This window comes from Rhagoletis pomonella, unplaced genomic scaffold (assembly GCF_013731165.1).
Source record: "Rhagoletis pomonella isolate Grant_MI unplaced genomic scaffold, Rhpom_1.0 Rhpom_scaffold_00001, whole genome shotgun sequence".
In the NCBI taxonomy this organism is placed as follows: domain Eukaryota; kingdom Metazoa; phylum Arthropoda; class Insecta; order Diptera; family Tephritidae; genus Rhagoletis; species Rhagoletis pomonella.
Window position 1 is genome coordinate 71117923 of NW_023458555.1, and position 16961 is coordinate 71134883.

At 40.5% G+C, this 16961-nt stretch overlaps 1 long non-coding RNA gene across 1 annotated transcript; it reads left to right on the forward strand.

Moving 5' to 3' along the window:
* Positions 1 to 11895: 11895 nt before the first annotated feature.
* On the forward strand, positions 11896 to 12949 carry LOC118747548. The gene is made up of 3 exons (XR_004993967.1): positions 11896 to 12015; positions 12071 to 12334; positions 12398 to 12949. It is a non-coding gene; the product is annotated as an uncharacterized LOC118747548 (long non-coding RNA).
* The last annotated feature ends 4012 nt before the right edge of the window (positions 12950 to 16961 follow it).

Genomic DNA, 16961 nt, shown 5'->3' on the forward strand with positions numbered 1-16961 from the left:
CAGCGCCTTAAAGTGCCTTAGTCCCTAATCCAAGCAAATGCCAGTGCATTGTTATGTATAAGAAACATTTGAAACTTGACGACTATTATGAAGTAAAATTGAACAGTTCTGTGATAAAATACGTGGACACTGCCAAAAACGTAGGAGTGTTTAGTGGTGCCTCGGCTTGCTCCTCGACGAACACTGTATCGGCTCTTAGTGGGTGTGTGGGAAATAGCGCATCCACTATATTCTTATCTCGGGCCTCATCCATCGCTTGCGATGATGTATGGAACTTTTTCATCACTATTTTGTATCCCTGGCCCCAGGTATCGCGATCCACTTCGTCACATAGCGCTTTCCAGCAGTTCCGTTTACTCTTCTGTATCTCGGCCCCAAGTGCTTTCTTAGCGCTTTTGTAAGCTGCTGCTCTGGTCAGCGCCTCAGGTCTACCACGAGCGCGCGTTGCGAGTCTCCGCATTCTATGGCAGGCCCTTCGCAGCTCAGCATTTCGGTCATTCCACCAGTATGCCTGCTTTTTACCTGAACATGCTCTCCTCTGTGGCATTGAGGCTTTGCATGCCCGGTGAATGCAGCGCATAGTTTCTGCGACCAGCTTGTTACAAGACTCCCTGTTGTGGATCTCTCCCGTTGTGGGTGAAATACCATGGGAATCTGCTAGGAGTGACGTATCGAACTTGCGAACATCGACCCTAGACGGGTTCCATCCTGGTTTCCTGCGAGGGATACTACGTGTTTGCCCTCGCGTTATGTCAGTGACTTGGAAGGTGATGTAGTTGTGGTCGCTACCACTCAGGTCTTCCATCACTCTCCATCCGTCAGCCCTTCGAAGAAGGCTTTCTGAGACCAGGGTTATGTCAGGCATAGAGTATCCAAAACCCGGCCTTCGATATGTAGGGGTCGTTCCGTTGTTGAGGATGGTCAGGCCAATGCGGGCTGCCATTTCAAGGACCAGTCTTCCCCTGGTGTTTGTTTGGGGCATACCCCATTAGACGCCTCTTGCGTTGCAATCTCCAGCAACGATTATGTGGCCGGTTATATCACGCAATTCGTCTTCAAGGTCTTCGAGTTTTTCCCTGAAGACAGGGACTGTGTCGTTTGGAGACAGGTAGCAGCTCACCAGAGTGAGTTGCGCCATTTTAACCCAGACGTAGCAGCGTCCGACCCCGCTGCTCTCTGCGCGATGGTTGAGGTTAGCAATCCATATCGCGGCCGAGCCTGATTGGTCCACATGCCAGGTTCCATTTGTTCTATAGGGTTCACTGATGATGACAGCATCTGCTCTTTGTTCAAGAACCAATTGGTCCAGCTACCCTTCTCCTGTTCATATTGCCTGGTATAAATTTAATCATATTCTCCCAAGCTATGTCTTAGCCTCAGCAAGGGCATCCCTGAAGGCCTTGCACGCTCCCGACCCGGGCAGATGATTGGCATTTTTCTGTCTATCTCCTGCCGAGCACAGGTAGCAGCTTGGGCTTTCTTTACATGCAGAGGCTATGTGGCCCTGCTGACCACATTTCCAGCATGAACTGCTTCTGTCTGGGCCTTTGCATTCCGCCTTTTTGTGGCCATACCCCAGACAGCGGAAACACCTTTGGACATACGCGCGCTCTCGGACGCGGCAGATAATCCAACCTACTCGCAGCTTCCCCTCTTCAATAAGAGTCCGGCCAGGCAGATCGTCGATTTCCACCACAACCATTCTTTGTTCTCGCGAGTTTACAGCGAGGAGAGAGACGCGAAGTTGGCCATTCATCTTGTCTCCTAACTCCCCGCGTATAGCGTTGTCCACTTCTGGGGCCGTGGTTAGGCAGTCCATGTCCAGAACTTCTAGACGTAAACGTCTTGTGAGAATACGGGCGTCTCCAAGGTGGCCAATGGCAGTGCACACATTTTCCTTAAATGCTGATTGGTCGCCACAGCGCTCCGTTTCGATGAGCACGCCGCCTTCGCCGGTTTTCCGAACAGATCGAATTACGGTCTCCGTCTTCTCAGGTTGGAGCTTACCACGTATCGTTCCCAGCACCTCTGCATAGGTTTTGCCTTCTGCTGGCTTAATGATTAGCTTGGCGAGATTCTTCTTTTTTCTCACCCTCTTCTTTTTTTGCGGCTGGTCGCCTCGCCCTTATTGACTAAGGGTTCACCTGGCGCTGGCCCTGACTTGGGATTTCTGCTTTTTCCAACCGTTTTCCATTGATTAGCTGGTACGGTCTTCTGTGCATTATTATTATTATTACCATTATTGTTATTAGGACTATTAATAAAAATATTTTTACTACTATTATTATTATTATTATTAGTAGTATTTTTTTTCTTTTCCGGTTCGCCTGTAGGGGAGTCGGATCGAGTTCGAGCTCTCTTTTGCGAGCCAGGGCCAGTTTTCTGCAGCTCGGAAAGGGTAGACCCTTTCCGGCGCTGCTCTCGGAGGTAGCTTAGTATATTTAGGCTCTCCTCGATTTGGGCCATACCCGTTTTTATGTCCATGGACAAATTTTTCTGCTTGGAGATAGGACTCTGCATCTTCTTCAAGACGAGCCGGATCTGGACCAATTGCTCATCTTCATTGCCTTCGCACGTTCTCAAGCTTGCGGTGGCATGCTTGTCCCTGTTTGCAGCAGCTGGTGTTTGATGACCACCATCCCGGCTTCCCGGAGTTGTCGTTTGCAAAGGTGTACCCTTCTACACCCATTACATTTGTTTTTGTTATTTTTTTAATCATGTCAGTTCTATTGGGTCTACGCTTCAAGCCGCTATCTCCACACGTAGCACAGTCGCTTTCAGTGTCCCGTGGTTCCCTTCTCTCAAAGGAGCAGGCCATCGCGAGGGTTGACACAAGTCCTTATGGGATATTGTGTTCAGAGCCAAGACAGCGCAAAACCAGGAGGAAATCTCAACTGGACCTGTGCCGCCAACTAAATGGCGACGTGTATTGAACGTACTTGAAGACCTGCCAGGGTTTTAACGAGACGCCATTTCTGTGAGGCGTTACCCTCGCATACTAAAGTGGTGGAATACTGCTCTCGCCAGCCCAATGTCGAGTTAATCGTATACATGTTCCAGTATGCCATGAACAGGATCTAACAGGAGATTCATCAAGCATTTCTGATCTTTTAAATCAGGCCCTCGGCTCCTGCCTCTCTTGGTCTGGGACTGCTTATTGGTTATTCGCAGCTAACCCACCGAAGTAGGCCGTTCACGATCCGCCCTGTGTGACCCCGGTAAGGCCCTGAGCTTAGCCCATTATTATTATTATTTTTTTTTTTTCGTAGGAGAGGGAAATGCTTTATGCACTGGCCGGGGGCGCTAGTCTCTATACTACCTTCCCCGAGTGTGGGACTCCCACCGAAGCGTGTTGGGCTACCCACTAAAACCCAAACTCCCACCGCCCGCGCAAGAATCCCGCATCTGACACCGCAATTCTGCATGTCTTCAGATGCAGGAGCGCGCTGTTAGAGCCTTGGGGCTGCTCTTTTGTAGGGGCGTTTCATTCGGGTGTCCTCAGTAGACAACCATCCTCTCGTTTGCAGCGGAGTACGAATCTCACGTATCTCGCAACTGCTTCCCACTTTTCTGCGCTGGAAATCATTATCCCAACTATGTTGTCCGGAGTAATGTCTCCGTGTCTTTCTTCCAACATTCTGCGCGAAATCAAGAAGTGTTCGCAGGTGAAGAATGTGTGGTACACGTTATCTTCGACGTTTCCACAGTAGTGACAGAACGGTGAGTCCACCCTTCCCATTCTATGAAGATATTCTCGGAAGTAACCATGACCGGTGAGGAATTGCGTCAGGTAGAAATCGAATTCCCCATGTGGTCTGTTCAGCCATGTTTGAAGGTCGGCTATCAGGGAGTGTGTCCATCGACCTTTTGTGCTCGCGTTCCAGTTTTGTTGCCACTGCTGGATCAGTTGCTCGCGCGCCCTTGCCGCGGCAGCTGCTCGACCTATCTCCGCACTGAGATTGTAAATCTCTTTTCGCTCGTAAGCAAGTAGCTCAATTGGCATGACGCCAGAAATAACTAGAACCGCGTCCGCGGACACTGTACGGTATGCAGAAGCAATGCGTAGTGCCCCTCTGCGCTGTACCGAAGACATTTGAATCCGGTATTTTTTGACTTTCAATGCGTCAGCCCATATTTCTGCCCCGTACAGGAGCACCGATTGGACCGCTGTCATCAGAAGCTTCCTGCGGCATGGCTTCGGGCCGCCCACGTTCGCCATCAGCCGGCTAAGAGCCGCCGTGCTCTGCGCAGCTTTTTCACATACTCCATGGATGTGTTCCCAGAATGTGAGTTTGCTGTCAAGCTTCACCCCTAGGTATTTTGTAGACCTAGAAGTCGTCACGAGTTGAGGTCCGACCATTATATTTATAATTGTTGGGATCCGTTTCCTGGTGAGGAGCACGATCTCCGTTTTGGCTGTAGCCAATTGCAGACCGTGATCGCTCATCCATCCACTGACGTTGCGCATGACCTGGTTTAGCTTGAGCTGTGCTAGCTGGACATTTCTTGCTGTTATGACGGCTGCCACGCCGTCCGCGAAGGCGACAAGGAAGGCGCTCTCCGGCATTTCCGTGCGCAACAGACTGTCATACGTGGCGTTCCAGAGGTCCGGGCCAAGTACAGACCCCTGTGCCGCTCCGCCGGTTATACGTCTCTTTCTCTGACCTTGTGTTGTGTCGTACAAAAGCCAACGGTCTCTGAGGTAGTCCCGGATCATGTCTAGCAAGTATGTTGGAAACTTGAATGACCGTTCCAAGGCCTCCAGCATATCGTCCCATCTTGCCGAGTTGAAGGCGTTCTTGACGTCCAGTGTTACTAGCAGCACTATTGGCCGCGCCTGGTGGCAGGCTTCTTCGGCCTTATGTACCGCCTCGACTACTTCGCCAATTGCTCCTATAGTTGAGTGTCCCTTCCTGAAGCCATGTTGTCGGGGTGAAAGGCCTCCCTCGCTTTCTATGGCTGACGTCAAGCGTATTTTGAGCAGACTCTCCATCATTTTGCCTGCTGTGTCTAGCATGCAGAGTGGCCGGAAGGATGAAGGAGAGTTTGGGTCTCCTTTGCCCTTGGGTATAAGCATCAGTCTCGCCTTCTTCCATTGGCTTGGGAAGACCCGAGCCCTAAGGCAGCTGTTGTACATGTTAAGCAGAAGATCAGGGCTCGTTTCCGCTGCTAACCTGATTGCCTCCGCTGGTATGCTATCTGGGCCTGGAGCCTTGCCGGCTTTCATGCTTCGCAGGGCTAGCTTCAGCTCGTCTGTCGAAAACAGTGGTGTCTCGGCTTGCTCCTCGACGAACACTGTATCGGCTCTTAGTGGGTGTGTGGGAAATAGCGCTTCCACTATATTCTTATCTCGGGCCTCTTCCATCGCTTGCGATGATGTATGGAACTTTTTCATCACTATTTTGTATCCCTGGCCCCAGGTATCACGATCCACTTCGCCACATAGCGACCAGCTTAGTACAAGACTACCAGCTTAGTACAAGACTCCCTGTTGTGGGTGAAATACCTTGGGAATCTGCTAGGAGTGACGTATCGAACTTGCAAACATCGACCCTAGACGGGTTCCATCCTGGTTTCCTGCGAGGGATACTACGTGTTTGCCCTCGCGTTATGTCAGTGAATTGGAAGGTGATGTAGTTGTGGTCGCTACCACTCAGGTCTTCCATCACTCTCCATCCATCCATTATTATTATTATTATTATTATAAGGGTTATAATCCCTAAGCGCGGCCGAAGGCAGAAGCAAGCCCAACAGGGGGTGGACCTAACAAAGTGCATCCTTCAAAATATGTAAAATTAAACACTTTTCCTATAAATAAGCACTCGATGAGTGTTTTTGAAAATTCCTTTCCACTTTGTTTTCCTTCATTCAGCTATTCTCGAAAAACAACTGTTAGCTGGCAATGCTGCGCATTTAGGTCTAAATGCTACTCTAAATCTACATTTATCCATACAAAATTCGTCACCTAAATGTAATTAAATGCAACTCCATTTTTGCATTAAGAGTCTAAATGATAAAAGCAATCCTGTGATCATCCAAAATTGATTTCCACGATTCAAACATGGTTTAATGAGAAAAAGTGGCAACATTGCTTTTTTGCGTATACAGTTGCTAGCTCCGTTTCAATTACTATGTTTATACGCACGTATTATTTACAAATAACAGTTTGCAAAATCGTAAATTTTGCCATATAGACGCTGAGTTAATTTTTTATTTGCAAATAACTAAATCACGCAAATAAGTGTTGATTAGTGGTACTATTTGCAAATAAGCGCAAGAAGCCGCCATTCTTAGGTTTATTTTCTTTTTCGATGGTCATCTTATTGCCTTTTAATAATCAAGATGTTGCCATTCTTAACTTTATTTTCTTTTGCGATGGTCATATTATTGCCTTTTTATAATCAGGCAATATGAAAAAAGAATTTTTCACCATCGAATAAACAGTGATTTAGGTATTTGTAAATTATATTTATTTGCAAATAGCTTACGTATATACGTAGTAAGTGATCGCCGATTGAGATTTCATTTATTATTTTACATTATTTGGAAAGGGAAAAGTTGGGCAAATTCAACATCGATGTGATACTGATAGAAATCTGGCTCAATTCTGTCTCCATTGAGAGATTTATCCATTAAGATTTAATAAATCCAGTTGCTAAATCACGACCGTCTCCATTACCACAACGAGATATGTTTGACGTTCAAATTTTTAAATATTTGACGTTTGCTTATGTATGATTTTATAAATACAGTTGCGGACATTGATATACAGACAGATAAAAGGAAGGTACCAAGCGGAATTTCATTATATGAATTCTGAATATTATTGCTTCTTATTCGTGGTAAATATGTACATATGTATAATATATAGTTGGGAAAGTGTAAAGAATGGTACCATATTCCGAATCATTTTCCCGAATTTAGGAAAAATTATCAAAACGGTAAAAAACATTTGCGGAAAGAAAAATTTTTGTAGAACTCTCTTATCCATAGGAGGGAACCGGACATCCAATCGTGGGCCTTTGGCATATCATGAATACGAACTGAGTTCTAGAGGATGTTCGGTGCAATGTTATCGAATCAGAACCATTACCGAAATTTATAAATTTTTTGTCGTAGCGCGTAAATGACTTATAGAAAGCGGAGAAGACTCTGCATGATATTACTATAAAACATTTCTTCTAAATTTTTAGTTTTTAAAATAATATTTTCTTAATTTATTACAACCAAAGTTATGTAAATATGTATTACTAATTTTCCTCCCAAACTAACAAAAATATAAAAATCCCTGAAAATACGAAAATTCCTGTTTTTATGATAGGCTATATTTCAATGTCCTCAACTGTATATTGAAAACACAAATGTCATTTGACTTATGGCATGAGAATTTGTGGTTGCCACATCCAACAAATTGTACTTATTGACCAATATTATTGAAGATTTGACGAAGATTTAACTTAAATCTACTGCCTTTCGAGATTTAATTTTATATGGTAAATCTCAAAAGATTTAACGTAAAATCTCGTCAGAGGGCTAAATCTTCATTAAATCTCACAATGGAGACATAGTATAATTGAGGAAATTTCAATTGATAGCACCGACAAATGAATATATACATAAACAAATTTTCGGTTATGGTTAAAACAATTCAAGTTTTTGTATTGAATTTTTTGTTTAAAATTTCGTGTGTCCTTTTCAGTAGGATTTTTGCACATTATCTTCTCTGTGCGAATTGATCGTGATAGAACGGATCTGAATAAGCGACTGGATCATGGCTGTTTGTCAAAAGCATACGATTTACTGTACATTTAATGTACATTTGCTAAATGCGATAGCATGAACAATCTTCGTAAAAATGTGTTCGAAAGTGCTAAATGTAGCCTTTTATATATAAAAAAGCTTCGTCAATGCATTTTAAAATTATCCGCAAACTATCGAAAGTGTTAAGTTCTATTTTTATATGAAACTTTGCTAGTGAAACTGCAAAGTATTTAACAACAAATTAGTTAAATACTATTACTAATAAAGTGAAAAGAGTGATAAATAATGTAAATGTATACGTTTCTTAACATCCCCGCCACGTTTCATGACAAAATTCGTGATCAGTGATCGGACTTCTACCACATTATGGTAGATCTGCCACTTTTTTGAGCATCTACCACATCTACCACACAAGGTCCGCAATCTACCACATATTCGTGTTTTTGAGTAGTTTTAGTTTTGCTCGACAATTGAATGGTCGCCTCAAATAACGTTGTAAGCGACAAAATTATAATTTTATGAAATAAAAAAAAACTTGTTTACTGACGCACAAACGGGGATTAGATTTGGTTTTCTACTTTTTCGGTATAGCACTCTTCAACAATCTTGCCTTTAAAAAAATAAAATATACACATTAATATCTTTAAAATCAAGGAAAGTAGCTTTGAACCAATAGTCGCTTACAACGTTATTTGAGGCGACTATTCAATTGTCCAACACTAAACACTAAGGGCCGGTTACTCAATGTCTGGTTAACACTAATCTCCGGTTAAACATAGTTATCGACGTTACCGACTCCCTGTTGTATGCATGGAGTCGAACACGTCGATAACGGTGTTTAACCTCAGATTACTGTTAACCAGACATTAAGGAACCGGCCCTAAGAGCAGGCAGAATGGAAGGATAAAATAAACTGTAAAATAGTACATTTTTTCAATATTCAATTTCTTGACAGGAGAAGTGGTTTTATTGTTTTAAATTGCAAAATATATGATTTATAAAAAGAATTAATAGCGAAAATGATAATAAACGGTGATTTTTGTGAAAGCATTAGCAAATTTCAGTGCATATAAAGTTTCAAAAGCGTTGTTTACTTTTACTTGAGTCAAGTAGCGGTTTCTAGAACGTGCCATATTTGTTCGCTACATCCTGATGTGATAAAAAGAAAAGCTGGCAGCACTCCGCAAGGTTGCAGAAATATGTTTTAAAAATATCTTGATATGGAAGGAACTGCTTTACAATGTCAAGGAATAAATTTTCCTAAACTCAACACAAGTTGCTATTTCAATTTTGCACTTTACTATACTAAAATTAATTCTTTTCTTAGATTTTAATTAAAATGTTTGCAATTTGGGTGAAACCGTGCAGACTTTTTTAAAATGCCAATTATCATCTCATTAACCTAGCGATATGTTAAAGTGAAAAGTTACTAAGACCACTTTTTTGAAAACTCATAGATATAGGCTGACTTCAAAACGTCTATTGCTTTGCATACGTACAAAGTATAATGTTCCATAACGCCGAACTACAAAATATTGAAAATGTATACTTTTCCAAAACGCATGCGAAAAGGTATCGAGCCGCATCGGTAGAGCAATCAGCGCATCAGAAACAAAGTTGATGCTTCGTTTGGTATTGGTTACCATTGGTGTTTTAGAAATGGAAAATTCAGAAAAATTGTTCATTGCTATATTGAATAGCTGCATGTTTTTGTAAGCGAGCGACAAAAGAACGCTCAACTCGGGTAAAATTTGCTTTTAACTACTTAAGCAACCCTGCCGGTAGCTGGCAAGAAACATGTGATTAGTTCAACGGAATGTAGACATGTATTTGCGTAATATATATACTTATTTAAAATATATACCATGTATATACGAAAATCTCCCTCTCCACTTTCCCACTAACAATTCACAATAGAGCAGTTTTCTCACTTAACAACACTACTCTTCAGGTCGCGTATGCTTTAACCGACCTGGCTCAACTCGGATAAATAGGCGAGTTTGTGTTGTTGCTTTGCGTGTATTTCGTTATTAAAGCGAGTGTTCTTTTGTAGCTCGGTTGCCAAAGAATGGGCCTAATATTTAAAATATGCAATGTATATGGGTGCAATGTGCAATGCAACTCTGCATATACAAACACTTTAAATACCGCAGTATAACAGTATCTAAACATTGTATTAACCAAGGAATTCAACGGTATGCTTTTCTTTCTCCTCCGACTACGCTGCTTATCAGGCAAGCCTATTAAAAATGGGGAAAAATCGTTGCTGATTGCATATTGGTATTTACATGTTCACTATGGTTTACTTTAACTGAATTTGTAACATAAAATTATGAGACCAACCGATTTATTGTAATTAAAACATGGAGGTGCTTATAGTGTTTTCTTTTCTACACGAATATGTTGCCATACCGAGGTGCGAAAGTCTTTTAAAGTTGCACTTCACCCTGTGAATTTGGCACCCTGCTTAGGGTTCAGTGTAGCCCTTCACACTGACAAAGGATCACAAACTGCAACCCTGAAATGCAATCAGAAAATTTGAGAAAATGAAAATTGATAGAAAAGTAAAAGCCGAAAATGCGTATCCTTAAATAACGCTTTTTTGCAGTATGGACGGAAGCCGAAACGAGACTCTTGCTGGATAAGTACGCTTCCTTTTTGCCGGACATTGGGCCCTTCAAGCAGTTAAAGACAAAGAAGGATATGTGGATGAAGATTGGCGCTGGGTTCGACGGGAAAAGTTGGAAGCAGTGTGAAGAAAGGTACAAGACCATCATGAAACGAAAAAATGCGGCAGTGGAAAATAACAGAAGCTCAGGTGCAAAACGCCAAAAAAAAATTGCAAACTGGTTGATTCAATTGAGCCGGCAATAAAACTGAGTAGCCAATGTATAGTTAAAAAAGAGGTCTCACCAAAAGAAAAGCAAAGAAAGAAAAAAACGATGCAAGAAACTCTAATTGAAATTGCTGCTAGGAAAGAGGAAGCCAGGGAGAAGCGACACAAGGAGAGAATGGGGAAAGCTACAAGAATCGAAAGCCTTATGGAAAAATGTTTGACTGAAATCAAACCAGCTTAAAGCTGCGGGTGTGCGAGATATACACCCCTATTCTGCAACTCTTTCGTATTCGGATTTTGCTACGAATCGTAGAAATAGTATGCTGCGATCCGAATTGTATTTTCGAACTTTCGAAATTCGTAACAATGGCATGCCTAAAAATGAACTTTTTTGCGTAATTTTGTACAAAAACAATTCTGTGTCGGAGTCGAAATAAAAGATGTAAATCGATGTGTGTTTGCAAGAAATATTGGTAATGAACACCACCACATAAATTTGCCTTTCGCATATACGTATATTTTTATCCACTGCTTTATATAAACGAGCAAAAAAGAATATTTGTTGCCCCTTATCGAGAAACTTGGGCCCGGTTTAGTTAATGTACAACGATTTTCGGTTGTTGTGTCCAAACGCATAACCCGAATCCATAAACTTTAACATACACGTGTAATCAAAAGATTCACATTTCATTTGGGATATATGTTTCACATTTCCTACCACTAGCTTATTGATAAACTCAGTTTGCACTATGCACTTTTTGCAAATTTCGACGTGGGGTCTGCGCAAAAATACTGTGGACGGCGTAGCCGGAGTAATATGCACAAGAAATGTTGTATACCTTTGACAGGCAAAAGCCCTTCCTCCCCGCAACACAGAAAGGAGAATTCTACTTAGTAAGGGTTATAATCCCTGAGCGCGGCCGAAGGCAGAAGCAAGCGCAACAGGTGGTGGACCTGACAAAGTGCATGTTTTCAATGGCTTGGAAGAAGCTGTTATTGCATTAACTGGATTGAGAACCAGACCTTCAGGTATAGGAGGAGTTCTGGCTTGTGGTTCAACAATTCAACCACAAGCTGACATAGATGCGCCCATGGTTACTATGCCCGACAGCTCCGCATACCTTTGTGAATCCATTGCCATAGCGCCCGCTTACTCTGCTGCTATAATTGCAAATACATCAGAATCCATAATTGTCCTCAAAATATGTAAAATTAACCAATTTTACAATAAACAAGCACATGATGAGTGTTTTTTTTAATTCTTTTCCACTTTGTTTTCCTTCATTCAGCTATCTTCGAAAAACAACTGATAGCTGGCAATGCTGCAGCATGTGGATTTTTCGTTTTTCGTAGCATAGCTACCAATTACGAACTACGAAAATTCGGGTTCTAGAATAAGGGGATAGTTATAAAATCAGGTTTAAATTGTATATGCTGCTTATTATCTATAAAGTTATAATATATATTTTTTAGCTCTTGGTTTGCAGGCTTCTGCAAATGGATGTAAAATGATTGCAAGTGCCTTTCGTTTCTGGCCCAACGTTTCTCCAAATAATATTTTCATCGGCGCCCTTCGCTCATTTACAACAACTGACTGTTCTCCATCACCATATCTATGCCATTGACGGCCAAATCCACATCACCTTTATACGGCGTGTTCGGAAACACTGCTCTTGCTAGTGGTTCGGATTTCGGAGAAACTTGAACAGCAACAACGGCACCAACAGAACATTCGGTGTAAGTAAGCAAATTCGAATAACTAGCGATTAAATGCTGAAAAATATACACATCTTTTTTCAGCTTTGGCAAACCTGTACCTGTACAAACATTCCCCAAGCCATACAAATGCCCACATTGACGTTGCTGCCAGTGATTTTGTATCTGCCAGATGAGCCGACCGTTGCACCAATCGTGGCATTGGCAAAAACACATTTATAGATTTAGGCGTATAACTGGCGTTTGCCATTATACGATAGTTGACCATTTATTTATTTCTTAACTTGAATCTATTTTTATAATAATACAAACCATTTGTATTTGTATTGTAGAATTTGGTATAAATTACAATACAATTACAATTTTCCAACACTGCGGTGGACCAGAAAGAGAAAATCACTTAAACTTATTTTATATTCTGTTAAAGCCTACAAACCAAAATATGTAAATACAGTAAAGGGATCCACAAGATTTTATAACGCTTAATAACGTCTTAAAAGCATACATAAGTATATGTAATTTCATGAATTAAAAACTAAACTTTTAAGCAGCTATAATATTGTATGAGTAGGAACTGCTTGTATATTTTGCAATTAAATATTCCGCACTTTCACGTTCAACGCAAAAATTTCGTTTAAACTACAAATGCATAAATATAAAAATATACAGTATATAAACAAGGGGAAATGTTTAGTTATTTGTACAACGATTTTGTGGTGTGAGCGGAGGAAAAGGGGCGTGGTCCTCCAAACCCACCCTAAACGAATAAGGATGGTTCGCGTTTGAGCACACCAACTCAACATCGTTGTACAAATAACAAAACAGTACCCTAAACAAGCATTGAGAAAAATTATGAAAGGAGTGTTTAGTATTTTGCCCACTAGTTTGAGGGCGGTACGGGGAAATGCATGGGCGTTCTTCATGAAACTCCACCCACTGGATAAAGCGTAAACCAAACTTCACAAAGAAAGTATGATTCTCTGAAACTTGGTGAGCGAAATACTAATCCGTGCCCGTATGAAAAAAATACCTCGCGGCCTGTGTACAAGTTGACTACTTCATCTATAAAGGCTTTTACATGTAAGCAATTCACTTTTGGATGTAAAAGCACTCCGATTTCCTCAATATCTGACTCCAAGGGGTCATTTATTACTTTTGTTCCTACAAACAAGCAGCGTTTTTCCATTTTCGCCAACAATTCTCTTCCACCTGTGACACCAAAAATTTCTGTGTAAGTAACTACAAATATATAAACTCCATCTTCTGGGAAACATATTTACCTGACAAAATACAATCAGTTTTCCTGATTTAGGTTATTAAAATTTACAAAGATCCCGGGCACCTAGAATATTTTAATAATTTTATGCCTAAGCATAAAGTTTGCGTTTTCGATTCACGAGCGCCAAAATGAAATGTCAAAAATGTTCACACTTTATCTGTGCTGCTTTAACATTGCCGATATATGCGTGCTAAAACGAGACAAGAGAGGTACTATTTTTACGTGATGTTACTATTGATCAGCTGATTGAAAGGGCAATTATCTCCCTTGTCGTTAGCAGAGAGGGCGAAATATGTTACATTTTCCCACATTTTTAGGGTAACCCTGTGAGAAAAGATAGCTCTGCCCTCTGCAAAGATTGCATTCATTTTACAAAAGAACACAGCATTTTAAAGTGGCAGCATCAGGGCAGAATTTTATGGAGAAACAAAAACGCTATTAGTGTTGCCAAGCAGAGAGGGCGAAATATGTTACATTTTACCACATTTTTAGGGTAACCCTGTGAGAAAAGATAGCTCTGCCCTCTGCAAAGATTGCATTTATTTTACAAAAGAATACAGCATTTTAAAGTGGCAGCATTAGGGCAGAATTTTATGGAGAAAAAAAAAGACGCTATTAGTGTTGCGAATTTATTTTTATTATAAAGGGGTTTAATTAGTGATGCCAATAGCAACAAATGATACAGATTTTAAGTTTTTTACAATTGAAGAAATTAAAGAAGAAAGAAGTTCCGCCTAACTTCTTTGGCAAGACAGAAAGGAGAATTCTGCTTAGTAAGGGTTATGATCCCCAAGCGCGGCCGAAGGCCGCCTACGCAGAAAGAAGTTCTGCCACTCTTCTTCGGCAACACAGAAAGGAGAACTCTGCCTATTAAGGGTTATGATCCCTAAGCGCTGCAGAAAACCGCCTACGCAGAAAGAAGTTCTGTTTTTCTCCGGCAACACAAAGAGGAGAATTCTGCGCAGTAAGTATTGTGATTCCTAAGCGCGGCCGAAGGCCGCCTACGCAGAGAAAAGTTCTGACATTCTTCTCCGGCAACAATAAAAATCCAGTAATTACAATCAGAATTACATAAGGAAATAGACTTGTGAATGGGCGCATTCTTATATACATACCGGAAATTAATATTACGTTTATAAGCACGTATTATTTGCAAATAACAATTTGCAAAATGGAAACGTTTTCCGTATAAACGCCGAGTTAATTTTTTATTTGCAAATAACTAAATCACACAAATAAGTATTGATTAGTGGTACTATTTGCAAATAAGCGCAAGACGCCACCAATTCTTAGGTTTATTTTCTTTTTCGATGGTCATCTTATTGCCTTTTTATAATCAAGACGTTGCAATTTTTAACTTTATTTTATTTTTCGATGGTCTTATATAATCAGGCAATATTAAAAAAAAAATTTTCACCATCGAATAAACAGTGAGTTAGGTATTTGCAAATTATTTTTATTTGCAAATAGCTAATGTATAAACGTAGCAATAAACGCAATCTAAATTTAATTTCATTTCTTTAATTGTAAAAACCTTAAAATCTTCCACATTTATTGCAACTGGCATCACTAATTAAAGCCTTTTCTGATAATAATAAATTGGCAACACCAAGCATTTCCATGTTTTAATTAAACATAGCGGGATTTTCGCAGCTAGTTTTCGCTTTGATATTTCAATAAATCGGTTAGTTTCGTAATTTTATGTTACAAATGCAGTTAAAGTAAACCATAGTATTCCATTCATTCATTTCGTGCATTTATTAATACGATTTTAGCATTATACCTACGGTGACCATCCGTCCTGTATTATACGGGACAGTCCTCTTTTTTGACTCGTTGTCCTGTACATTTTTTTTTGTTATATGGAACGCCAAGTGTTCTGTATTTCTTTTAATGCCCGGTATTTATTCCGTATTCGGTGTCTCGACGCCTTAAAAGCTCATTAACATTACATGCCTATGAACTAGTTTTAAGTGATGTTGGTATATGACCACAATTTTCTCCATAAAAAGTTATTGTTTTCTAATCTGAATTCCTGTGTTCCGATTCGAGGAATACATACAGTGATCGACATATAAATTTGGACTCAACATTTTAGCAAGGTTTGGCTATATTTCCTTAGTTTATTATTAGCATACAAATTCCTCAAAGAGTTTTTGGCTAGTGTTGCTGGAGTGACAGTCCTTGGCCAGATATAAATCTGGGTCGTTTCGGTTACGGGAACGCGCCTAAATTCATGCTGCATGGGCGAAAGTTTCCTTCATTAAATTAATGAAACTTTTGTGCATGAACTTCTCAACTGTCATGTATTAAAACTGTCTTATGTTATAAATTAATGGCAGTTCAAAGTATGCTCGGCCTAGTCTGATGCATCCTCAGGTCAATGCTTGCGGAGCCATTTGCGGACTCTGCATGACTTACAATCTTGCAGAGGTGGTAAAAGAACTTTTCCATTGGCTACTGTGCCTACGAGCCATTGTGGCACAAATAAAATTTTGTTATATGAAAATACAATCTCACTGATTCATTTTAATACCAGATTTCTAAATTTGTGCAAAAAAACTATAAAAATTAATTCTGCAATGTTTCACCAAAATTTCAAACTCTTTAATTAGAATCCTTAGAAAAAAAATTGGTTTGCAGTTTTGTACCTACCTCATTAAAATTGAGTATAATAAAGTGCCCTTCTTTTAAAAAAATGTTCGAACATAATTACTTTGTACGAAAAAATTGCGATTGAAAATTTAACGACTTTTTTAACAAATTTTGAGAGGTAAAAATCTCGAGAAAATTTTCCTACAAATTTGTGATGTTACTAAAAGGATGCTGTTTCAGGGCTAATACATCTAGGATCATTGAAGAAGGCTTTAAGATCTGCAAGTTTTTGTAGAAAAAATTGCAAAATTATTTGGTGTCCCGTATTCGGCTCCCATAAATATGGTCACCGTAATTATACCATGTTCTGACCGATATCGAAAACACGTTTTCGTTCTAATACCATGTTCGGACCGACAACGAAAACACTTGAAAACGAGTTTTGGGATTGTGGACTGAAAGCTGTTCCCACTAGGCATGAGTAACACTGCGCTGCGCGGCGCAATTCCGTTAACATCGTAGCCGGAGTTGCCGCGCCAACACCAATATACGAAAAGCGCTAGCGCCATTAACACCAAAAATACATGAGACACACAATTCCTGTTTATTCTTTGAAAAATTACAAGTACTTTTGCTTTCGAGCGGTGAGACCGCCAGAAACTTATGTATCTTGGCAAATTTAAAGCTTTTACTCAAGAAAGAAAGAAAGTATCGTGGCATTTATTGAGACCGCTAATTAAGTGCGTGATGATGGGTACGTCGTCCACCATACCT